The sequence below is a fragment of the Thermobia domestica genome, chromosome 7, assembly GCF_964235325.1.
Source record: "Thermobia domestica chromosome 7, izTheDome1.hap1.1, whole genome shotgun sequence".
NCBI lineage: Eukaryota > Metazoa > Arthropoda > Insecta > Zygentoma > Lepismatidae > Thermobia > Thermobia domestica.
The window spans coordinates 139,453,000-139,479,677 of NC_137460.1; positions in this window are offsets into that span (position 1 = coordinate 139,453,000).

Sequence of the window (26,678 nt, forward strand, 5' to 3'; positions counted from 1 at the left end):
TTATATTGCTTTTATTATAATGCATAATATCCTAAGGAGGTAGTGAGGATCCGAATTTTTGCGAAAAAAATAAGTATCTCGCAAGCCGTTAAACTTACGGAGATGAAATTCAGTGTATTAACTCTTTATTGAAAATAAACAGAGTATGTCCTAGCATATTTTTAAATTCTCCTTTATGTGGGGGGAGGGCACTTTCTATATATGGAAAATTGGTAGTCAGTTTGTTTGTAAAAATGATCGAAAACGATCGATATTATTTAAGAAAAAAATAGAAACAAAAAATACAGTGAGTCATATATCCATTGCTTTCTGCTATAATAATTGCTGAAGCTTATGTTTATTATATGGAGCGCTTACAGCACAGGGCAATCAACCCATAAAGTTGTGAGAAAAATAGGCATAAAATTTGCACTGTAAGTTAATTACGCGGAAATTTGAAGTTTGGATTGTACACTTTTTACACTTTTTCTCCCTTTACGTTGGTCTACTTACTTTGATTTGAAACTTTGAAATTTCATCCTTTTTTCCACTGAAAAGTATTGATAATTCAACAAGGAAATAATTATACTACAATAATTTAATTGAAATTCATCGTAATTTGGCACATGGCAAACAGCAGTGTGGTAATTGAAGTTGAAGAAGGAGGGACATTCCCATTCACCTCTAAACACTTTCCAGGAACCTCGTTCCCTTTCGCTTTCTACACGGGGGAGGGAACTTCGTAATGGTATCAAACCTTCATGTGTAGTTACAAAAATTAAATTTATAAACAAATGAGAAATCATCAGTTTATCAGGCTTTAATTGCTAATTTATTCACAAGATTCCCTATCAAAGGCGTGATAGATGAAGTTTCTGTTCTACATGGGTCGACATTGCCAACTGACATGGTCGATATGGAAAAGATGTTGTATGGTGATAGAGAGATGATACTTCTTGCTGAGTATTTCAAACCTGACCAAGAAAAATCGTTATCAGACTTAAGTCTAGCAAGTAGATTGTCGATGAGAAGTTGCAGAAATCGAGTAGAAATATTATAAATTTCCACGACAGAGTGCGAACAGGGATTTCACCTTATAAATTTACAGATGACTAATATTAGAAATACACTAAGTGCTCAAATATTGTCTAACTTGTTGCTCATCAATGTTAATGGCCCACCGCTAGACAAGCTCAAAGTAGACGAGCTAGTTATTTCTTGGCTTGAGGATGGACATCATTCCACTGCGGATGATTTGCCGCCAAAAAGTTACCAACAGGAAATAAATCCGATTTCAGATGTTTTGAGGTGGAAAATTTCGAGTTACGGAAAATGTATACTTGTATTACTAATGGCTTATTTGAGTTATTCAACTTTGTACCTAATTTTTAGTAAGTCTCTTCTTTGCTTTAGGTAAACTACTTTGAATAAATATTCATAATAATTGCAATTATGCATATTTGTAACTTAAATTTAACGTGGTGTTTTAGTGATTATACAAATTACAATTACGAGCATACTTTATGGAGATGCTCTTACAGAGGGTACCCGAGCACCTTATATGCTATGAACAACTGATTTTTCAAGTCTTTTATGAGAAAAATACTGTGAACTGAGAAACCATAACCTTTTCCATATTGTACAGGGGTATTTTCCTGCGAATAGAAGTTTCTTGTGGAATGCATTCAGAAATTAACACTTGAAAGAATACTCTCTTAGTACAAGTATATTTTAGGCACACACTAATTTCTCCCGCCTCGAACTATTTCAATTTCCCCACTGACAAACACTTTACCATTTTATATGGTAAAGATCAGATCCACTGTTATTGTAACAGAGTGGTGTTTGAGCGATTGACTAGAAATTCAAACTCCGATTAGTGACGATTTCACAGTCTTGTTTTATTACAAGTGTAAACTCTTTAGTCAGTTCAGAAGAGGCCGTGGATCTTGTTCAGAGTTGATGACGATGGCTTTTGGTGAGTCAGAGTAGGTCAAAGTAGATGAGAGTGGTTCATGGAGGGTGGCCGGTCATGGTGGGTCTCAGTGGGTCATGGTGGATGGTTGGTCAGAGTGAGTCACGGTTGGTGGTGGGTAGCCGTGGGTCATGGTGGGTGGTGGGTCGCAGTGGGTCATCGTGGGTGGTGGGTCGCAGTGGGTCACGGTCGGTGGTGGGTCACAGTGGGTCATGGTGGGTGGTGAGACGCAGTGGGTCACGGTGTGTGGTGGGTCACAGTGGGTCACATGTTGACCCACGAGCTACTGACCCACGCAGAAAACTTGACCCACTTGACCCACTGACCCACTCCATCTCTGGATACGAGTCGATTTGAGACTGCTCGTAAAAATCTGGACTCGACTCGAATGTCTCGAAAATCTTTCTATAATTCAGAATTAATTCTGGGCAAAGTACAAGTGTGTCTGAACACACAGTGCACCAAACACTCCTAAAGATTTGCTTACGCAGCCGACGACCCATCCATGTGCGAATGTTAAGATCACGACATCCACAACTACGATTGAAATGAACACGTGACTATCGCCACTGGACCTTGACGCAGTGTCGGAGTGTTGCATTGTTTGATGAATCCCGATACTTTGTTCATCATGAAGGTGGGAGGGTGCGAATCCATCGTCTTACAAGGGAACAGCACTTTGACTCCTGTACTGTGAAGGACCGAGACAAGCTGTTGGCGGCTTAATTATGCACTGGGGAACCTTCACGTGAGCATGACGGTAATGTTTCCGAACAATAGTTGCCATCTCCGACAAGATAATGCACCATGTCACAGGGCCAGGAGTGTGATGGAGTGGTTCGAGGAACACAGGGGCGAGTTCCAAGTGATGTGCTGGCCCCCCAACTCGCTGGATTTGAACTCAATCTAACACATCTGAGATGTGATTGAACATGACGTCAGAGCGCATCGACCCCCACCTCGGAATTTACGGGATTTAGGTGATCTGTGTGTGCACATGTGGTGAAAAATCTCTCCAGCGACCTACCAAAGATCACTGCAGTCCTGTCAAGACGCGTCTCCTTTCTTATCCGTGCCAAAGGTGGATATACTGACAATTAGGTAGGTAGACATAAAATTCTGGCTGATGTGTACGTATATTTTAACTCGTATACTTTGTCTCGACTCGAATTTCGACACGTCTTGTCTCGAATTCGAGTCGGGTCGAAACAAAAAGTATCGAGTCAAGAGAGAAACATATTTTCGAGTCGAGACATTTTCTCGAGACAAGTCGAGAGAGGCTTAAATCTCGACTCGACTCGACTCGTACGCATTCCTACACTGGTAACATGGATGCTTACATGAATGTTCCCCAGAGCATAAATAAACGCTGCCAGCTTGCCTCTGTCCCGCAATACAGGTGTCAAAGAGCTGTTCCCTTGAATCACGACGGATTCGCACCCTTCGATTATCATGATGAAGAAGGTATCGGGATTCATCAGACAATGCATCGCTCTGCCACTGCGCCAAGGTCCTTTGGCGATTGCAATGTGTTCATTTCATTCGTAGTTGCCAATGTGTGGTGTTGACATTTGCACATGATGTGTCGTCGGCTGCGGAGGCCCATCATTCGGAGTGTTCGGTGCATTGTTTGTTCAGACACACTTGTACTTTGCCCAGCATTAAAGTCTGATGTTAGTTCCGTCACAGTTCGCTGCCTGGCCTGTTTTACCAGTCTGCCTACCTTACGACGTCCGACATCTGTATTGAAGTGTGGCGCGCAACTCCTCGACGTTTGGAAGTTGTTTCCCCTTGGTATCGCAACTTGTTGAAGGCACTCACCACAGCACTATTCGAACACCCGACAAATCCTGCAGTTCCAAAATAATGGTGCCGAGTCTTCGGGTCATTACAATCTGCTCTCATTCAAACTAAGATAGATTGCACGCCTTTCCCATTCTACACACGGCCAGCACTCGCACTGATACTGCATGACTGTACGTGTGTCTGACTAGCAGGCATTCCTCGGCAGGTGACGCTGCTATCGCCTGAATGGGTTTATATCGATAGTAGGTAGATGATCATAATGTTCCGGCTGGAGTATAAGAAATAAATTTAAAATGTAGGAAATTTTCAACATTCTGACTAACTTGCAGGAATTTTCACAAGTTATGGTAAGAAGCAACTGACTTCGACAAGACAACAATAGTTGATGAGGCAATCATTTTTCAGGTTTTTGACATGTGCGGCTTTGGCGTCAACAAATATTTCATGCCTTGTTTGGTGCTAATCAGTCACGCTTCCATTTTCTTTTCTAACTTTTTCCAATTCACGATAATTAACAATACATGGCGCAGTTCGAATACATGTCCACTTTTTCATTCAATCCAACTCAAGCCTTTTCAGATACTATATAGTTGTATTTACTTACGAAGAGTTAATTGCATACATATACTTTCTTCAAAATAATATTAAAAACAATATTAAAGATTTTCGGGACATTCGAGTCGGGTCGAGATGTTTACGTTCAGTATCTACTCGAAATTGGAGTCAAGAAATAAATTTGTCTCGACTCCTCTCGAATTTTACAAAATGTGCCTAGACTTGAATCTCTACTCGAATTCCAGTCGAGCTGAGTTGAGATTCGAGACATGTCTCGACTCGTGCGCATCAATACTTATAAAACTTAAATTGAAATGGTGCACATGTTCTAAAAAGTTGATTTCAATTGGATCCTAATCACTAATCAATTATGACAGAAAATACTGTTTACCATTTTTAATCAAAATGACGAACAACACTAACATTGCTATAGGTTATTTCATCTATCTGTATACATTCTGCAATTTGATTTTCATATAACAATTATTATCCGAGTTACGGGATATACAATAGTGAATATTTATGATATTATGATAACCACCATTTTGGTTTAAGAACCCATAGAAAATGATAATTGTCACAATGGCATAATTAGGCTCAGCAGGGAACCGAGCAGAAGTTGAATTGAGCCTCTAAACACATTAAACTGTAGATTATATAATTATGATTTGAACTTATTCGGCATTCAACTAGTGAGCCCAGGGACACTACTCCGATTGCCCCAGCCTACTCATATCTCTGTTATGTACCTGTGCATATTACGTTATTTTCCAAAGTTCTGGACATATTCTAAAAATTTCATTCAATTCGCACAGTAGACCTGAAGAATGATAGAAAATGCTATTCACGGTTTTGAATCAAAATAGTGAACAACACGACTGACATTTAAATGTCAAACAAACTTTTAGTATTTATGACAAATTTAGATTTACATATAATCTGAAAGACTTGTTTTCGTACGAAATTAGTCCGGTAGGATAATTAGTTTCTGCAGGACAATTATTAACATTTAATTTTCTAACAATTGTCGTTTTGTTTCAAAGTCATGTTAATGGGACGACATTCATACAAAAGGATTTTAATTTATGTAGCTATCGTGCAAGTTTCGATAAAATTGATTGAGATGCAAAGAAGTTACTCGAAGAGAAAGAAACCTATGCGTTAGTAAATTTGGAAGCTTTTAAGATCGTAACTTTGTTTTCAGAAACTGAAAGTTTTAAAAAATACAAAACGACAAGCCTACATCGATCCATCTATCTGATCTGACATATCAAAATCGCTTCAAAAGTATAAAAGAAAATCGTGGGGGACCAAATAACAAACACGAGTTATGGGCAGTGAAATCATAAACTTGTTTCCTATTTTCTATCAGAAATTATCAAAGCATTGTCTATTTACGAAAAACAAATTTTAAGGTTTTGTTTATTGCAATTCAAAGAAAGATTATAAAACTCAACTCAAGACAGTTGTTGAAACGGCTACCAAACTTTTAAACCATCACTTCCACTCCCAAGCGCCAGAGCGTTACAAAGGAATGCATGTAAACGCAGGAGATACAAGCGTTCAGGCAGTTTGCGCTGTTGCCACACTTCGGACGCCATATAGTCAGTAATTTCAAAGGAAGTATACAAATAAAATATACAAACTTTGTGACTCGAGCGCCAAGGTGGTAAACGGCCGAACTAAAAGCAGAATATAGGTTTACAATATGCTATCCATTCGACGTCCGACGAACTTTAAATATCGAAGTTATTACTCGTCGAAGAACATTTTCGGTAAATAAAATATATTATTTTTTCCAACCAACAATCAGAAAAAGCATCATTTTCCATGAAACACACACAGGAAGAAAATTATTGAGGATTGTCATCTGGCGTCCGGTATACGGACGTCATATGTACCTGGACGCCACATGTAATGCAATCTTCGTAATGTACGGACGCACTATAGTAGCAAAACTATATATATATATATATATATATATATATATATATATATATATATATATATATTACATGCATGGTTTCTATGTTGAAATAATAACTCTCAACAATAGTTACATATGAATTAAAATAGGTTATATATTTTAAGAGAAAACATTATCCCAATGCGAAAATATTATTTCTGGTTTTTGCTAGAGAAAATATATGTAATAAGGCTTCAGCCGGTAAGATTAGAATATATCGTGTCACCCACAAGGCTGAGAAACTAACAACAATTGGAGCAACAAATGTTCATTCTCGGCCATAACTCGGATTGTTACTGATGATATTATATTAACTACAATGAAAATAATAGTCATAATACGAGTATACCGCTACAATTGCATAGAACTTTTGTCGCTTACAACTTTTAAATCTCAATAGAATTACCGAAGAAAAGAAGAATTGTACACTTTGAACGTGTTTCAATTGCGATGGAAGTTTAACATGACTTCGAGGTTCAAGCTGAAATCTTTTGTAAAAACGTTGAAAGGAAGTTTCTAGATATGATCGATAAAATATCCAAAGCAAACTGTGTCCTAGCGGTCGGTTTCTATGAGCGTCGTTTTACATTTACTTTTAGCTCTGTATAGTCCTTTTGTTGGAAAGAGGTGGTAACCTGTAATGAATCGTTCAACAACTACTATAAAAACAGATTATATTGAAATGCAAGCAGCTTATCATTTCTATTAAAGTGAACCTTCACCTATAGTGTAGATACATCATTAGATTTAAAACAAGGCTTAAACTTTGATGCAGAAATAATGCTACAATTTCAATGAGTCCAATTGAATATCTACGTGGCATTGTATTGACTAATAATATATCATAATATACTTTAATTGTGGATAAATTCGTAAACACAAATATACGTTATCACCAGAAAGCGGTTATGTAAGAGTTTTTTAATGCCATGAAAACTTCTCGCAATCAATAAGGTCAATGTTTGTAACAAGAATTCTAAGAATAGCATGGCATGTTGTTTCGTACTTTTTTTTTTTTATTATTTTTGATTTTTAATTTTTTTTTAAATATTTTAATTTTTTTAATTATAAATTTAATATATAAATATTAGTTTAATTCTACCCTTCACTCTTTCAACGTCATGCAACAATCTTATATTCCTCTCATGAAATGAATTCTGAATTTTAAAACGTTATGATAATAAAACATTTCAATAGGTAATAACTTGATATAAATGAATGTATTATCAGTACTTTAGTGAATATATACAGGTTGAGTTTTGAAATGGTAATGACAAAAAAATACTACTTGGTCTTATTATTGAGTTGATACGTTTGAAAAGTTCTATTGATGTGCACATTACTTTGACAAACATAAAAAAGGGAGAAAGTGATCTAGTATAACGGGTGAGGGATAAGTCTGTTAACACCTATCTAGCATACAAATGAATAGGCGTTCCCACAGTAACGTTATTTCTTCGTTACCTTCCATGATTCAAATATATTTTGAATATTTGTAAAGTTCACGAGATCACAAAATGAATCACACCACAGTTCTGAACTTTTAGATTATAAATATTTTGCCGTATATACCTTATTTGTCACATTAAAATTATATAAATCCAATTACAAAAATATGGTTCTTCTTTCTATATCTTTCTACATTACCGTATCAACCAGATAAATAAATTGTCATAGCAACGAAAACAAGAAATATCTCGATAAAATAAATATAATTAAATTATTTCTTCATATATAATTTCTTCTTCTTTTTAGTAGTAGCTTGAGTACTTTAAACAACATTTGTGCCCTTTAGATAACACTTTTGCCCGTAAATAGAAACAATATTTAGGAGTGAATACAAGAATATAAATTACCGTTGTATAATGGGTCCCGAACTACGGGATTTCTTTATATTGGTTATAATTAAAGAAAGAATCCTGGACTGTAAAACATTTCATATTCACAGTTACCTTACTTTTTGAATAGCCTTTATATACATAAAAATGACAATTCATGAAATAATATATTATCGTCATCTAATCTCAATATCATTCTCATATTTATCTAATAATCAATTTATTGTAATTCTACAATAATATCAGTAAGAAAGACATATTCAAAATATGATAAGTGAATTGACTATTTTCAGGTCCTAAATAGATTATTTAATTCAGCACTATTTATATTTGATAACAATAAAGTTGGTGTAAGTTAAAATGCAACTTAACCTAGTTCATTTATTCGGGCCTAGTTAGCATAAATTTGAGAGACAATATTTGTATTGATGCATAGATGTAATTGCATAGAATGTGAAGGAAATAAAAATTACAATGAAATCATAATAATATTCAAAGTAAAACAAAAAAAACTAATTGAATATGTTTTGTCGGACGCCCTAACTTTTAGCTCAAGTTACATTATCAAAATATTCGATTAAGTTACATGGAATGACACAAATCTATTCTAACCTGACTAAAGTGAACAAAAATCCTTTAATCAGATTTAAGGTATTGTACTTGAAGATCAGAGGAATTGCTGCAAAACTGCCATATATTGTATAATTTTATTGCGATGGAGACACAAATTGTTTGCAACAAAACATTTTTTATTCGATTTCGTTCTGGACAATTCGATGATGAAATGTTACTTATATTAGACAAAAATTACAGAAATATTGATGATATTCTGGGCAAAGTTCAACAAAACTAGCATTTAGAAAGCCATCATATCGCCATACCTAATTATCACGACGCGCTCGGAACAGTAATGATCCCGGAAGTACGTTTTTGTCTCGCGCTACTATAGCTAGCTGTTTTGCGCGCTTTCCTAGCCAGTTCTTTTAAGTTGGTCACAAAATTTATATCATGGAGTACAAGGGGAAACAAACGAGCCCTATATCATAGGGTACAGGAACAAAACGAGCCCTACGGGGCTTCTAACCTCTTCCTACTACTAGTAGTACTTATCTGCACAAAAGTAAGTAAAGCACATTTTTGAGTATTATTTTCATATAATTTTAATTTAAAAAGTGTTATAAAAATGAAGAAAAAACTCCTCGGGCCGGGTTTGAACTCACGCCAAAAGAGATTTATGTTAGTAGCATATAGCGCTAGCCCACTTAATATTTATTTTACTCTGTCACTAATATTACATAGCAAAATTACATGGAGACAATATTGGTGTAATCTAGGACCGACCACTGGGGAGAGTGTCCAAGATGTGGTTCTGAGCGAACCTACTCCGCAGTACGATGATAATGGTTATGCACCACAACAAGGAAAATGTTCAAAAGCACAACTCATTGCCTCCTTTTCTTTCCCGGCAGGAAGGGACAGAGCTGCTTGCAAAAAGCCAGTGAAAGACTGTCTTTCTAGATCGACTGAAAAATATTTGCGGCGTTCCCGTTGTAGAAAGTCAAACTATAAGGATTCATCATTCCACGGCATGGAACGATGAACATATAACAATGTGGTACCAACTAACCAGAAGACCGTATTATGTTTGGTTTTTGGGTAATTCTGAAATGCAGGAAAGAATAGGAGATCTACGGTAAATAAAGGAACAGGTGTACGGCAGATCAAGCTCAACATACGAAGGAGGAGGTTCCAAATAATATCGGCACAAGAACATGACATGTAGCGATGTTGTAGTGTATCGGAGTGGCCACAATATTTGCAGGTGAGGGTTGTGGTACGTCCAATGCGCAGAAGTCTTCCTTGTGAGGCAGGCAGTTGATGAACTATATTCGTTCATACTGCTTGTGTGTGCAAAGGGAGGACATTGGTTCGTAGGTTTTGCCAAATATGGCGCCACTGTTTATTGAGGAACATATTTTGTACCCGGACTCTCACATCTACAAGTGATGCTCTCCACAATTGCGGGTATATGGTTTGGGGAGTATATGTAGTAGGGGAAGCAAGCTCACCAGAATATGTCCATGTTGAACAAGATTAGTGACATACGTAGGACATAAGTTGCCAAATCTGCAGAAAGGCGGATTCCTTGGTTAAGAGTATTCGGGCCAGAAACATTCGATCCACACACGTGTATAGTCCATGTGGGGCTCAACGTCTTGATACGCATCTAGCATGTATAAAACTTGACTTTTAAGACGAATGTTTACGAGTCCAAGGCCCCCTTCGCTGCGAGGAAGATAAATAGTGTTGTGGCAGAGGCGGAAGAAGTAGCCCCGCCAAATAAACCACATAAATATAGATTCGATTTGGCAAGTGTAAAGAGAAGGGAGGGGAAAAGTGCGCGCATAGTACCAAAGATCAGCAGCAACATACTGGTTGAGATATTGAATCTTATGTATTATATGCAGAGCTCGGAACCGTTGTAAGTAGAGCATCTGCTTAATCTGATGAACGATAGGACGCCAGACAGCATCCATTTGTTTGCGTGCATCGCTATGAAAAGATATGGCGAGTACTGTTAAAGCATCAACCGTGGGAATGTGAGCGTGAATCGGGTAAGGAGGGTATGGAGAGTCCGTGAAATGACAGAAGTTTGGTCTTGTGTTTATTGTATGCCAAGCCGGAGCACTGGGTGAACTCGTTAGTTATGGCGTTAGTTAGTTAGTTCGGGCGTAGTTCCAATTAAGGTTACGTCATCCGCAAATCCGCAAAAGACGTGTGATTGATGGTATTCAGGTATACCGGGAGAGGTAATCTGAGCGAGAGCCCGTAGATAGGTATCTAGAACTATCACAAAGAGGCTCGTCGAGATACTATCGCCTTGCCGTAATCCGTGTTGCAGAGCAAATGGATCGGAAAGATGACCATTGATCTGTACTAGACATTGGGCCGATTGGTAGAGTTGTCTTATGACTTGTTGAAATGTAGGAGGAAATCCCCAGGCGTGTAAAGTTTGAAGAAGAAACCCGTGATCAACGCGGTCATATGCGGAAGAAAAATCTATGCAAAGGACCCCCGCTTTAATGCGCCGAGTTTGCACGTACGCTATAAAATCCCGTAACGAACGTAACATATAATAGATGTTGTATTTGGGGTGGGTGGCTGCCTGATATGGACTAATATACTTTTGTAATATAGGTTTCAAACGTGCCGTCAAAATTTTGGTGAACAGTTTCAAATCGGTAGGCAGTAAAGTGATGGGTCTGTACTCTTGTACAGTCTGGGAAGTGGTGGATTTCGGGATAAGTATTGTGATTCCGACGTTACATCGGATGGGGCCTCCCTTTAAATATGTATTAAGCAACTTGACTAGGGTATCTGAAAGAAAGGTCCAGTATTGTTTATAGAACTCGTACGGCAGACCTTCATATCCTCCGAGCCCTTTCCGTTTGTTGCCTGGAGGGCCATCCATATTTCTTGAGAAGTTATGGGGCTCATGAGATCACGATTCTCTTCCCCTGTAATCAGTTTGGGAATAATCCACAAAAATTGAGTTGTAGTATTGGTGTCAGAAGGTCGGGGTTGTACAAATTTATAGTAATACTCACGGAAAACGTTTAGGAGCTGAATGGAATCACTAGTGATATCACCATTCGGGAGACGGAAAGCTACTACTGTAGCCTGCTTTCGCCGATGCAATAGACGTGCAACGTCGTAAATAGTGACACTTTCCTGGGCAAGCCTATAATATGTGGTCTCATTAATAAAAGAAGGCATGAGTGTGGGAGCGTGGAGATTTTGGAGTCGTAGTTTGAGCTGTTGCACTGTGCGTTTATTCTGTAGTGAGGAGGCCGCACATCATGTCTGACGCAATGCCTCATAGAGGAATTCAAACATCAACTGCCAATCGTGTCGTGCTTCGTGCCCTTTGCCTGGGAAGAACCGAGCGATCTTAAGTTTAAGAAATGTCGTCCACCAAGAGGCGAGATCTGGAAAATATTGTTGCATCCGTTCCCAATAGGAATATTGTTGTGCCAGTTCTTCCCGATAGCCGTCATGGTGTAGTAAGGATGTATTTAACTTCCAGTATCCTCGCCTGCTAAGGGCAGGCAAGGGTTGATCTGTTTTTATGTGGGGCTTGATCGCTACATGATCGGTGAAAGATGGTATAATAGTCTGTACGTCAAAAATAGTATGAACCAAGTCAGGAGTGACGTATATTTTGTCAATCCTACTTTTCGAATGTGAAGTACAATGGGCATAAATCCTCGGTGAATTGGAAACAATGACTACATCCCTTAAGTTATAATCCCGCAAAAATTCCAAAAATGCGGGACAAGGAGGGTGAGCGGAATTGAATCTGCGCTGGTTTCAGTGGCATTCCAATCATCCCTGATTACCATACGAGAAATATGACGAGGCAGGAATTGTGGCACACTTTGGCCACAAAATTCAGCCCGTTCCATCTTAGCTGTATAGCCAGAAGGAAAATATAGTCCGACGACCAGGTGCCCCTGTTAGACACAATGAATAATACGTCCGTTAGGGGAGAAAGTAAAATTGGTATGCTCCAACCCTTTTCTGATAAACATCCCTAGCAGACACATCATAGTCCAGCATATTGTGAAATGAATCATGTATAAGTTCTTGCACACAAACTAAATCCGGTTTATGACATGTAAGAAATTGTTTGAAATATGCTTTTTATCGTCACTACTTGCACAATTTAAATTTATCGTGAAAAAGGATAAAGCGTTTATCACAGTCATATAGAGGAAAATTTCGTAGTATAACACTTATGTGCAATGTCTATATCTACGTAAGTTTGTTCTACTAAGAGTTAATATGAGTCTTACAACTAAGAAGTGAAGGAAAAAATAACTTACAAAATCCATGATAGATGTTAATGAATATGTTATGTGCTGCAGTTAAAATAAAACACATACGTCGACGGTAGATTTAAACACAACTAACACTCAAGGATTTCCTGTCTGTAGAAGTGATAACTAGCGCTGCTTCACTTTGCAATCTTGCTCTATTAGAATCGGAGGGCACTTGTGTTGTACACACGTGACGTAGAGAAAGAACAAAAACAAAACAAAAAGGAGGCACACACCACACTACTTGGGGTGAATTCGTATCCATTGACCTTGAAGACCAATACCTTATGTATTTGTGTCGAACACCTGCTTTGGGCGAGTACGTGGATCTCGTTCGCAAGACAGAGAGACTTGGCAGTCTTCCAAGTGAGAATTCAGTTCTTCCTTCCGGGATAATTTACGTCTTTTTTGTTTAGAAATAACATCGCTAAATTTAATCCCTTGTGTCTCATGCTGAGAAACTCGCTTTCAAGGGGTTCAAGATGCTCTTCCTGTGTCTCTTGCGGGACCTCTCTATCCTCAACTGGTGAGGGGTTGGGTTCAAGCTCCATGTTGTGTGAGGTGATATGCTGCTCTACTCGTATGCCGGAGGCCTCCGATGTAGTCGATAAAGGCACTCGTTTACTGGGAAGTTGGGTATCGTCCTTCGCTTTCTCAAGAGACTTTATTGCAAGCGCCGGGAACTCCTTTGGGTCCGGTACCGAGGGTCGATGCTCAAGATCATCTTCTTGGTCACCAGATTTCTTAGAAATGACAGGTGGGGCTAATTTGTAGGATGTCATGGGAGTCACTTTTCCGAGTTCTGTCATGCGAGGAATTGACGGAAAAGTGGTCGGGATTACACTCGTTACCCCTCGGGATTGAGCCCCCCGTTTCAGTACACAGTTCGCTACTGTGTGCGTAGAGCTCTGGCATCGAAAACATGTAATCGGTTGTCCATTGTATGACACTCCTACTTTATAACCATGGACTAGAAGTCGGGATGGCACATGAGATGTCAGTTTAATATGTATATGCCGAGTTCCAGTTTTAATACCAGGTGGATAAGGAGGAGCCCATTCCTGATCTTCTATTTTAATCACTGAACCATATGCACTAAGAGCCTCACTCAATAAGTTATACGGTGCCTCGATAGGGAACTCAAACACACGATGGAGGGTAGTCGGATCTGCGGCGGAAATAATTCGAACTATACTCAATTCCTTATGTGAATGAGTGAATGGGACCTCACTAGGGGCCTGAGCTGCAAAGTCATCGTATTCCTGTTGTGTTTCGAATTTTAGAAAAATACAAAAATTTTCACTATTTAACTGCATGGGACTGATGTGATCAAAAATACCTGGGAAAGTGTAGTTCATCCAATGGTAGATTTCCAAGGGGACTGGTCGAACTGCACGGAACTTCTTGTCAAATTCCAGTTTAAATTGAAGATCTTTTTTTATATTCCATATTCACTTTTGCACTGATACAGCAACACTACGCCGAAACGGCAATAATTGAGAGTACGGAGTATAACTCCTAATTAAGTAGATTTGCTTTGATATAGAAATCAAAGCTATGAAATACACCTAACGTATATATGGTCCGCTACACTATAGGCTATAGCACACTGTGTAAGCACCAGAGTTGACTCGACAGCAGCTTGATGCGGACTGACTCGGCCACGATGACCGACAACAAAAGTCGTTTGATTTCTGCTATTTGAATGCAACGTGGCAAGAAATGGATAACACCAACCAATCAGAACTGTGTTTTTCGTTCCTACTTCTGGGAGTATTACTCTCCTGAGCTAGTCCTTAATTATCCATAACTCAACAATAGTAGTATGTTCAAAGAAAGTTGACTATAAAAACCTTAATATTTGAATACCACACTAGCTGTCTTAACCCTCTCATGCATACTGCCCTCATATGGAAAAATGAAATATTTAAGTTTTATGTCCCACGCTTATGCCGGTTAGGCTAAACCAGATCATGAGAAATGAATGAAATGGTGGATAGAAGAAAGTGGGAGGAAACGGAAGAACCCCGAGGAAACTCACGAGCACGGTGTTTGTCCACCTCGCCTCATATGAGGACACATATTTAAGAGATCCTTCCTTATTCAATTCAAAGCGGAATGTTCTGTAAATGCGCGTGTGCCTTGTAGAAAAACAGGAAAGCTTCAATGAGAAGTGGCTCAGTGGTAGAGCGTTCGCATCTGATGCTTGGGGTACCGGGTTTGATCCCAGCCCCCGAAAAGTGAACTTTGTGGCCGTGTTCTCCCGTTTCCTTCCACTTTCTTCATTCCACCATTTCATTCATTATTCTTCATCGGCGTCTTCTTTAGGCTAACCAGCATACACGTGGGACGTAAAATTCAGTTTCTTTTGTATTCTGACCCATTGCTCCAACATAAGTATGAAGAGAATACAAAATCTATTCGTGGTGTTCGAAGAGCAGTAGTGGAGTAACAATAAGATACAGCTAATAATTGAAAATCTCGAGGAAGTGCTATACAGTAGTATGGGCCACTTGAGAGAATTTGAGATATTACTGGAATGAATTGTTATCAAACCACGATAGTATATACATAATTTTATTTAAGAAATATGACTACAAATTGCAGGGGAGCTTGCTTCTTGTGTATCATTACATTGAATTTCATAGAAATGACCATTTTTTTCAGTCTAGTAGAGTTGTGTTGATGATTTGATATTAAGTTTAACGTCACTTTCAACAGCGAGGATACATGAGAATGTGCTTACTGATTAACTTGTAATCCGAACCAAATGAGTTCACGCCGGGAATTAAACCCTGGTCTCCCACGCCAAAGGTGCGTACGCAAACGGCTTAGCCACAAATTAGCTCTTCAATTTACTAGAAAATAAAAAAATGTGGCATAATATTATGCTCTTTGGAACCGCTCAATTCTTGACAAACGTAATGTTTATATTCAGACCAATACTTACTCTTGGGTAATGAGTAAAGTCAGCAAAGGTGCTGGACTTATTTGTTAAGAAACAGTAGTCTACAGCATAATCACCAATTTTTATTTTAGGATACTAATGAATTTAATTCTTCGACCAGTGTAACCCTCACAAAATTGGAAAGAGAGAGTTCAATATGCTACTTGTGTGCTATACAAGCTAATTAGCCCCTTAATTATCCATAACCGTGTGCTGTAATAAAGTCTTATCTTACAGTATGCATTAGGTCAAAAAACGCTACTTTGTGATACGTATTGACGACGTATATTTTCTCAACAGTTCACATGTAGCTACATAAATTGAAAAAAGATTAAAGACATACAAATTCGAGTAGTATACTCTTAGAACACTTACCAATTTTTATTTTTTGACAATTTCCAAATTTAAGGTGGATCAATGTATTCCTTTCTTCATTAGAATCCTATCCTTCATATCAATGTATTCATGTCTTACAAAAGAGAAGAGACCACTGTATTCGTTGATATATTAATATGGTGAAAGCAAGCCACGAAGAAAGTTAAAATATGGTAAAAACCTTTAAATTTGAATTTTCGACACTTTTTTCATTCGTAAAAGGGAACGAGACGGGACAACTTATGGAAATTCATGTCTTGATCCCATACTAGCAATCAAAACTTTTGTTAATTTTTAAAAGCTATGGGAAGGTTATTTGCAGCTCCGCCGAAATTTGCCATGAGTGAATGTATCCTTGCATAATGATATCGTACCACGTCATGAAATCATTTACTCTGTAAAACATCGTTGTGTTATTTCGTCGACATGCCTATGTGTTACAATATGACTCAAACAAGTGGTTAGAACAACTCACTCTCCATTTGGAGTTATGTGTCAAATGCCGATAGTTAAAATGACACACAGCCTGTATGTTAAGTTAGAACAAGTGTAGAATCTTCTGCGTTGTTTTCTGTGTGATTCCCAAATATGTTGCGCATCTAATTATAAAGGCTTAAAATTTATGCTACAGACAAATAAAGTAGAAAGGACTTAAAGAAATCCAGGTATACGAAAAAGTTCAAAATGCAAACCGCGAGATTTGTTTTCAATTATTTCACATAATGTTTCTGAAGAAACCCTAACAGCACAAGATGTCCTAGGCATGTACCATTTAGGTGTTCATCTCCCACATTCATCTCCCACATTTGATGTATTTATTGCTTTTTTTCTAAGCGATTGTGTACTAGAGGCAACAAATGCATCAATTTTATTAGATGGCAACTGGCGCCGATTTTTTGAAAGTGAATATGGAATAACTATAAAATAAAGTAAATAGATAGTCGTCATTTTGTTATAAAATTCGGTCTAAATGGCGAGCAGATTTTATCTTATCCCGAACGGTTATCGTCGAATATACGTGGCTTAAAGGAGCACTCTTAGCCAAATTCAAAAGACCTCAGCAATTTTTCCCTCTACAAGCGTCGTTTTCTTCATCGCCTCCGTGGCCAAGTCGGAAGAGCACGCGGCTAGTAATTTAAAGGTTGGTGGTTCGTGCCACCCCCCGCCACTGGAGTATACTTGTTTTAACCCGTAAGTACTATGGACCGTCTCTCAGACCGCTGCGACTTTTCGTATCATTATATTTTCCACAGTCTCACTACTACAAGTGGATCTTTCGTCTACCTTCCTGTCTAGCTAATGGTTACGTATTGTGAAGTTCGTGTTATAATTGATCCCCTGTGCGCGGCCCTGGAGGGGTGGAGCGGTCTCACAGACGTACTATAGTAGTTACGTGAGTATTTTGCTGTTCAGTTGTCTTTCGTTATCTACTGATTATTAGCAGTTTTGCGTCTTATTTTGTGGCACGTCTTGCACCACACATCAAATAATGACCCAAAGACTGGAAAACCTGAAATAATCATATTTTATAACGAGTAAAGGCGGAGTGGATACTGTAGACAAAAAATATACAGATTACACATCAAGTCGTCGAGCAAGACGATAGCCATTGACAATTTCCTTTATGCTGGTGGATGTTGCGTGTGGTGTCAATGCGTATGTCTTGCATCAAGTCTACGCTAAGTCCGCAGTGATGACAAGACTTGATTTCATGAAAGCGTTGGTAAAAGGACTTCTTATGCCTCACATAGAACATAGATTGTTCATCGGACATCTGTCATGAGACCTGAGCTTTTCAATCAAGAGTATACTACAGCTTGAAAGTGAGCTTCCCTCCACCGCGCACAAGGAGTTGAAGAGGAAAACAGTCTTCTGTCCACTGACTTGTACGCGGAAAGCAAAGAAATTCGTGTCAACGTTGTGCCGGTACCGATTTCCTTGCAGTGCAGAAAAAAAAGATACAAGTGTCTACCAGAAGAAAGTACATACTGTCAGAAAAGTTAATGCGGTACTTTCTTTACCGGCAACATGTATTTTCTTTACTTTCGCCATCATATAAAACTAAAAATAAGTTTTATTCATTATTATTTCGCTACAAAAAATGCAACAGTACAACTATAACAGTACCTTCTTGTAAGTTTAAAAAAGCTAAAATTCCATGTTTTTTCTCTGTTTTTACTGACGTTTTTAATTCTCAGTGCATCTATAAGAACAGTGTATTTTAAATTAATGTTATTCTTGCTACTTACACATGGAGAAAAAATTGAATATTTCAACAATTACAATTTTAGAATAAAAATGAAAGCATTGTTGCAAATTTTGACTATGTTCTCTTTCTCATTGTTTTAAAAATACGACTTTTTACATCGTGAAATTACTATGTTTTATTTTTCTATAAGCAACTAAGATATGTAGGATAGCATTTTAAAAAAATATGCAATAAAACTATTATTCAGAAAATGGAAACAACAATGTGGTCTGACAGACCGTTTCATAGTAGTTACGTGATTTTTTTCGTCCATAGTACTTAAGGGTTAAGTGCTTTTTTAGACTCAGCATAATGTAAACACATTACGCATATAGGCGGCTTAACATATTTTGGGGAAGTAATTTTGCGGTTCATTAACGCTTACGGCACGGCTCAACAATGGTTGTATGTTAAAGACATAACACATCCCTGTGTTAAACGCTAACACCGCGGGATATGTGTTGAAGTAACACCGCATAGTGGTTGTCATGCTGGAACCCCTGCCCTGTGTTACAATTGAGTTGAATTAACACAACCATTTTTACTGTGTAACATCCACAGCTAATCAAAGCAAATTTGTCTGTACGTTTCTATAACTAGTGCGAAATAAATATATTTTTATACATACTTGAGCCTATTACACAATGACAAAATCTCAACAGAGTTACGCGAGCAGCGTTTCAGGTCCATAGAATATTACGGGAAGTAAATTCATAGCTCAGAAAAAGCAGTAGTTTAAAACAGTGATGTGCCGTAAACTATAATTTTACGTCTACGCGATTGTCTACTGTAATCTATACGTAATCTACATTACACCTTTTCCCGTGTAGACTATGTAGACAACCACTATCAAATGTAAGGAAGAATTTCGTTGCTCGTTTGTTCATATTTCCTCATTCAGTTGTTTTGCTTCGGTGCAGCGAAAGATTAGGGAAACGACTAACATAAAAAATAGAAGGAATTATCTAATCTGTATGTTTATTCTGCTCTGCACATACCACTTCCTTAGATTTTCCACTTCGAGCACTGCTTTTATAATGAAATTTACAAAATTAATTCTCACCTGTGGGCTTTCAGTCTTGAATCTGTTGTATTTGCCAATTTTTTCTTGCATATTTTACAAAATGCATAATATTTTTCATTTTCCTTCATCAAGACGAAACTAAGTATTCGAAAGTTACTATTCGCTGGTCTAGGCATTTTATTTTGTACGCAATTTCGCAAGGTAACGACAAAAGAAAGCTCCTTTATTGTCCACGACGCCATATTAAATTACGTGTTGTTGACATATTCTACATAGTCTACGTTGTTTACATTGTCTACGCATAGTTGACACGTAAACGTAAACTATCGTTTTTTACGCGTAGACGCACATCTCTGGTTTAAAATATGATTCAGCAATGAACCAAGGGCGGGTCGAGAACGAACTCCTAGATAAGCAGATGGTTGTAAAAATGGTACTTACAGCTACTTTTAAGAGCTCTAAACTCTGGGATGCGTTTTATTTAATCTTATAAAATGAGCAAATTTCCTCTTGTGGCGAAGGGGCGATCACCCTGATCGCCTCTGCAATGGACACTTAAAGGTGTTAGGCATTAATAAAGATGGAAGTTAATTATTGGACAATTCCAGAAAACAAAACGCTAGTAACCTCAATGTATAACATCAAATAAACAAGGCAAGTTTACTAACCACAAACGTGTTTCCATTTTGCTTTTGCTAATAGAAATCAGAAAGATCGTTTCGGTTGACTAATGAGTACTATAATTTAAAATAACTTGGGAAGTACGGTAGTAGTAGCGCAAATGTGCCAGAGCACTAATAACTAATAAGAGGATGTAGAGTGAGGAACGTATAAAAAGCTGTGTTTCGCGACAAAAAACTTTTGGCAGCAAAAGGAACATTGCCTAGTTTGATATTATTACCTGCAATGCTGAGGAAAGTCATCCATTCTCCTTTTCTAATCTGTAGTTTCTGTCCAACAGACTACTAACGATATTTCTGTCTTCGATTTCGATGTTTATGTGCAAATAAATGGACATGCAGTATACATTACGGTGGATTGAAAATAGGTGGAGTCAGATAATTTCTTAAATGCGAAAACACCTCTGGTGGTAAAATTTGTCTAATAGAAAGTGTAATTGCTATAGAAAATTTGAACAAAATTGGTCAACATCTTCTATCCCAAAAATATGATCATTTTCCGTGGTTTGTTGAACATATTTTTACATAAAATTGTGCATTTTGTCAGGTTACTGTTGGAGTTTCTAAAATCCGAAAACGCCTGGGGTGTCAAAATTCGCCCCTCTATCTTCAATGCAAAATTTGGCCAGAATCGGTCAACACCTGCTGTCCCCGCGAACGCTATCTTTGTTCATTCCGTTGTTCCGTGAGGATTTTGTTTGCATATAATTGACATTTTATTAAGCTATTGGTGGAGTTTCTAAAGTCCGAAAGAACCTTGTCTGCCAAAAGTTGCTTCTAACTAAACCATAAAACCACAATGCAAAATTTGCACACAATTGCTCAATATTTTTCCTAATACACGCGCCATAGCTATCATATAATAGGACTCTTCATCGTTCTCGAATCTAGATATAATTAATGCAGTTATCATTGATATCACAAGTCTTTGTCTCAGAAGCTTTAAAAGGTGTAAGAAGGAGGAAGCAGAAATTTCTTAACCTTCGTCTGACGTTCTAAAATTTTCCGTTCATTTGTTTATCAAATTATTTCGAATATTAAATACAGTATAATACGATAAAATCTTTCTTTACTGCAATATATTTTAAAAATATTATGCGAAACTTCAAATACAGATCTTATTTCATGGTAACAAAAAGTAACATACCAATTACTTCATGGCCCTATACGAAGCTTTTGTTTGGAAAGCTGGCATTGCAGTTCGTGAGTAAAGCTTGGTCCGAATAAATCCCTCTCTTGCTTCATTTCTGCAAACCGAATGTGAAGATTCGGTCAGCAACTAATCATTTCTTTCCACGCTTTGAGTATGGAAAGGTAACACGGGAACTTATAGTCTGTCCATTACAAATTGCTATAATTCTTACCTGATGGCGCGACAGTAACGGGAAACTCTGTAACATAGCAGTGTTGCCATCAACTGAGGTCCAAGTAATCCTCAGAATCGAAGTTGATGCTTGGAATGTTAAATTCCCGATTTTAGTTTGTTTGTTTACAGAGATACGAATTCTTGCATTTTGATTCGTCGATGAGTAAGTTCTCGAAAGTTTTTCTGTCGTCGTGGAGCATTGCCAATAGCAAGTTTTCCGGAGCGGCCAAATACGTATTTCTCTGCATAACACGGAAAACAACATCTCTTAGTTCTGGTAGGAGATATCGAGTAAAATCGATAATTCGCCAAAGATACTTTGAGTCATCTTTGCAGGAACGGTTTCACTTTATCCGAAACCATACTGATGCAATATCTTCAAGGATAGCTGAGGCGAGTTAAATAGCAGCAGGATCAGGGATTCCGTACCTGTCTGCAGTGGTGGCAAAACGTTTTTACACGAATTGTAATTCGTTTCGGGTTGCTGGAAATCTCAATTTGATACACTAATGAGGTAAAAGATTGTTTTTAATCTTTAATATCAACAAAAGCAGGTTCACAATTCCTTTCGGTAGGTGATGGTAATGCACTGGGATCGTCATCTTGAAAAATGTAAGAAAGGGAACTGGATTGATCCACATTACAGTAACTGCGACACTTACCGCCATCCTTCCCTGTTTTTCTGATCACCCTCCGTTCTAATATTCTTGTAATTTGGATATCCAATGATCCAATTTCATTTTTCTTTCAGTTCTTTGATCCACTAAAAATCCGAGTTATGTAAGGGAACCCTTCGTTCTTTCGTGCACTTACATGTGATCAAAAAGTCGCATTTACATGCAGCGATGCCGAACAGCTTGTTTTCCGCCTCTCGTCTGAGTTCTGCCACTTTCTTCTGATACGACTCTTGATCTTGTCTATTCTTAGGTACCTTCAGGAATTTCCCGTATTATTCGTGATAAAGTCTTATAAGTTCTAGAATCCTCTGGTGAGATACGACGGGAATAGAAGCAGTATTTCATATGGTTTCGAATGTCTCTGCCATTACTTCGGTACTTTCCATAAATAGAGATTCTTCTGGTGATATTTTGCGATTGTAACGAACCCACTGGCAGTATTTAATAATATCACCGGAAGTCGGTAAAACATTCTGTTAAAATTGCATTGAGGTCCGAATATTGGACATGATGCTTGTGATCTTGTTATATATTTCAAGGTAGATTTTGAGCTCAAGTTTGAATCCATTTCATACGTTTATGTTTATTATATAATTAAAAACTTGTATCAAGTGTCACTTTCCGCTTTTTAGGTTGACAAGTACAGAAGAGCCTGTTTTTACGCAATTCAAACTCTCGCAATCCTCATACGACTGATATGCATCAGAGCATACTCACAGTTACAAATGCAGAAGTATTTGTACAGTTCATTATTACCAGTTCTTACGCTTTTAGGCTAAAAGACACCAATAACCAGCTAGAATTGAAAAGCGCAAGAAGAAAATTCAAAATAAGTTGTGTGTGTTTGAGAGTGTGTGTGAGAGAGGGAGAATGACGCAAGTAAATATAAAAGTGTTATTTCATTTCTCCATTTAAACAACAATGGAAAACTCAAAAACCTTTTCTTTGTTTTTTCTAAAATTTTGGTATAATTTTTTATTCCAAATAAAGCAGGTAATAAAACATGTAATAAAATGTAGTAAAACAAAACAAGTTCTTCGCTCCCACTTCCTAAGAAATTGTGTAAATTGTGCAAATTACCGCAATTTAACAAAAAAATCATTTTTCTTATACAAAATATAAATACTAACATTTTCACATATCGGTGTAAACTCTAACCCTAAAAACACGGGAATTATGCACGGTATACGGTGAATAGCGATATGGTACCAAGAGGATCAGTACATGCTACAATAGAATTAAACAGGGCGCGGGTATGGGAAAAAGTATTGAGTAATTCTGCCCAAATTTTGCAGGGTACTTTTATGGCTTAGTAAGTAACAACTTTTCACAATCCGGCGCTTTCGGATTTTAGAAACTCCAACAATAACCTAAGAAAAAGCGCATTTATCCCTTTCGGGTACATGTTTTTTGGGCTATTTTTTAGACTTTCAGTCAAGCAGCTACTGCATCGTCACTATTTATCCTAGGATCATGGTTCATACCTCATTCTCTTCATAATCGAGCTGGCTTTCAAATGGTACCACTTGCATGCTCATACCGTAAACCAGGAGCGGGAAAAATGATGTCAAAAGGAAAATTTCGGAGGGAAAATTTTTTTCTCGCACTTTGGCCCCTCTGGAGCGGCCGTCTATGAACATAGCCATCTAAAAAAATTGATAGATAGTACTTGGTATACTGAAGGTGTGTGCCAAATTTCAAGTTTCTATCTTGAATACCAAGGGCAGGAGAAATTTATCAAGAATTCCCACCATGAGCCAAATTACCGTAAAACACCATGATCTCAGATAAAAAATTTCCTGAGGCATTACTAATTACCCTAGGGTCATGTTTCGCCTATCGTTCTCTTCAGAATAGGACTGCCTTTCAGGCGGTACCATTCCCTTGTCTCCATCATGTACCTAAGGCGGAAAAATGAGGAAAAACGGGATTTTTGGATAAAAATGTCCCTTTTTAAACGTTTAGCCTCTCTGTACCCCCTGTTTTAACGCAGAAATCTGAAAAAAACCTGGTAGATAATATTCGGTAGACTGAATGTTTGTGTACAATTTCAATCTTCTAGGTGCAAAAATAAGCCCGCAAAAAATAGTACCGAAAATGTCCCAAATCCCCCTATACAGAAGTATATTTTGGTAAAAATTCCGTGACACTTCCCTAATTACCCTAGGGCCATGTGTGGACTGAATGGTTTTGAAAAACTTCAATCTTTTACGTGCAAAAATAAGCCCGCCAAAAATGCTTTACATAAACCCCCAAAAAGTATTACACGAAAATATAAATTTTAGACTTATGACGTCATCACCTCCTATGTCTCGACGCAGGAATGTGTGAAACCATACGTAATGTCTTCTACAATGCCTCTGGACTTGAAAAACAAAAAAAGGACAAAAAGCTCAAATACTAGAGTTATAACGCAATGTACCAGGACGCACCCCGTATGTACAAATTGTACCATGGGATCCCCAAAGGATTAAATGTAAATAAATGCTCTAGAAACCACTGAAAAAACAATTATGAGGTTGGTGGGGGCAGAAGATGTTTACCAATCCTTTCCAAATGTTGCATTGAAAGTAGATAGCCTAATAGGAAACATTTGACTCACTACGATTTTAGAAGCTTCAACAGTAACTTGACAAAATGGGCAATTACAGTACATGTAAAAGAAATTATCAACAAACCACGCAAGACAAAGATGGCGTTAGTGGGGTAGAAGATGTCCAGAGATTTCCTCTAAATTTTACATGAATATTATATTTTTCATTTGGCAGCTTTTGCCATCCTAACCGTTTTCAGAATCAAAAATAAGTTTTTTCGACCCACACTAATATACACATGGTGATCAGAAAAATGGAAACACCTGAACGAAATTGCAACTTACCAGATTAATATTGTGTCGGGCCACCTTTCGCCTTCAGAACAGCCTTGATGCGACGTGGGATGGAGGCATAGAGCTCGTGAATTGTAGCAAGTGGAATTTTACACAATTCCTCGTGCGGAGCATCGGCCAGTTCTGTGAGAGAGCATGGAGGTGCAAATCGTCGCTGGAGTCGTGTTTCCAAGACGGACCACAGATGTTCAATTATGTTGAGATCTGGGGATTGAGCGGGCCAGGGGAGGTGTTGAACTTCATCCCGATGTTCATCAAACCACGCTGCAACAATGCCAGCTGTGTAAATGAGTGCATTATCATCCTGGAATGGCGTCATTGTCCGGGAACAACATCCGGACCATAGGATTCAAGAGGTCTCCTAAAATTTCGATATAATCCTTGGCAGTGATTCGTCCGCTAAGTGTGACCACAGGACCCAATAAAAACTATGATATGGCCGCCCACTGCATCACCGAGCCGCCGCCATGTTTCACAGTTGGGCAGAGACACTGCAGATCGTAAGCTTCTTTGGGCTTTCTCCACACATAAACACGGCCCGTGGTTGGGAATAGGGTGAAGGATGACTCATCGGACCATATCACACTTTCCAGTCCTCAACGGTCGAAGTGGCATGGTCGCGGCACTGTTTGCGGCGTGCGAAACCGTTATGGTCCCTAATGAGCGGTTTGGCCCTTGCAACACGATCCCGTAAGTTCATGTCATGTAATTCGGGGCGAACTGTGATTGTCGAAATAGGGTGGGGGTGGTGCTGATTGAGTTCCTCCGTCACTTGCTCCGCAGTGGCACGACGGTTCTGCGTTACAATGCGCTTTAATACCCGGCGTGACCTCTCACTCATGATTTTCTTCCGCCCACTGTTCCGCTTCTCCGATATGATTTTCCCGTGTGTTGTGTAGGCCGTCATCACCTTCGACACTGTTCCACGCGACACACCTAACACAGCAGCCACTGCCGTCACACTGACTCCACATAACCGCGCACCAACAATTTGCCCTCTCTGAAAATCTGAGAGGTCTTCCATTTTACATTACCTCCGTCTGCTGCAGCCACTGGGCACTGCTGTTCCACTGCGCCTGACGTAGTATGGAGACCGACCTAACGCACCACCACCACGGTCCGGCGCTACGGGCGCCACGACACCACTGCCAACCCATACTCTGACGTGTTGCCAAATACATTTGTTTCCAGTTTAATCCGATATTAAAATTATTACACTTACCTCCCATCAAGATTGTATACTTGAAGTACTATGAACTCCCTGAAGTACTATGAACTAATTCGTTTTATTTTTCTTTCATGTAAAAGAATCTGAATCAGCGCAACCTTGAATTCTACCCTTGTGCATCTTCAGTTTCTACGTAGTAATGAGAGGGTCCACCAGAGGGCAACCTTCGACAACATATTATAATTAATTCATACCTGACCGCCATCTTTAAGGACATTGGAGAATTACTACAGCATCTTTTGGTCAA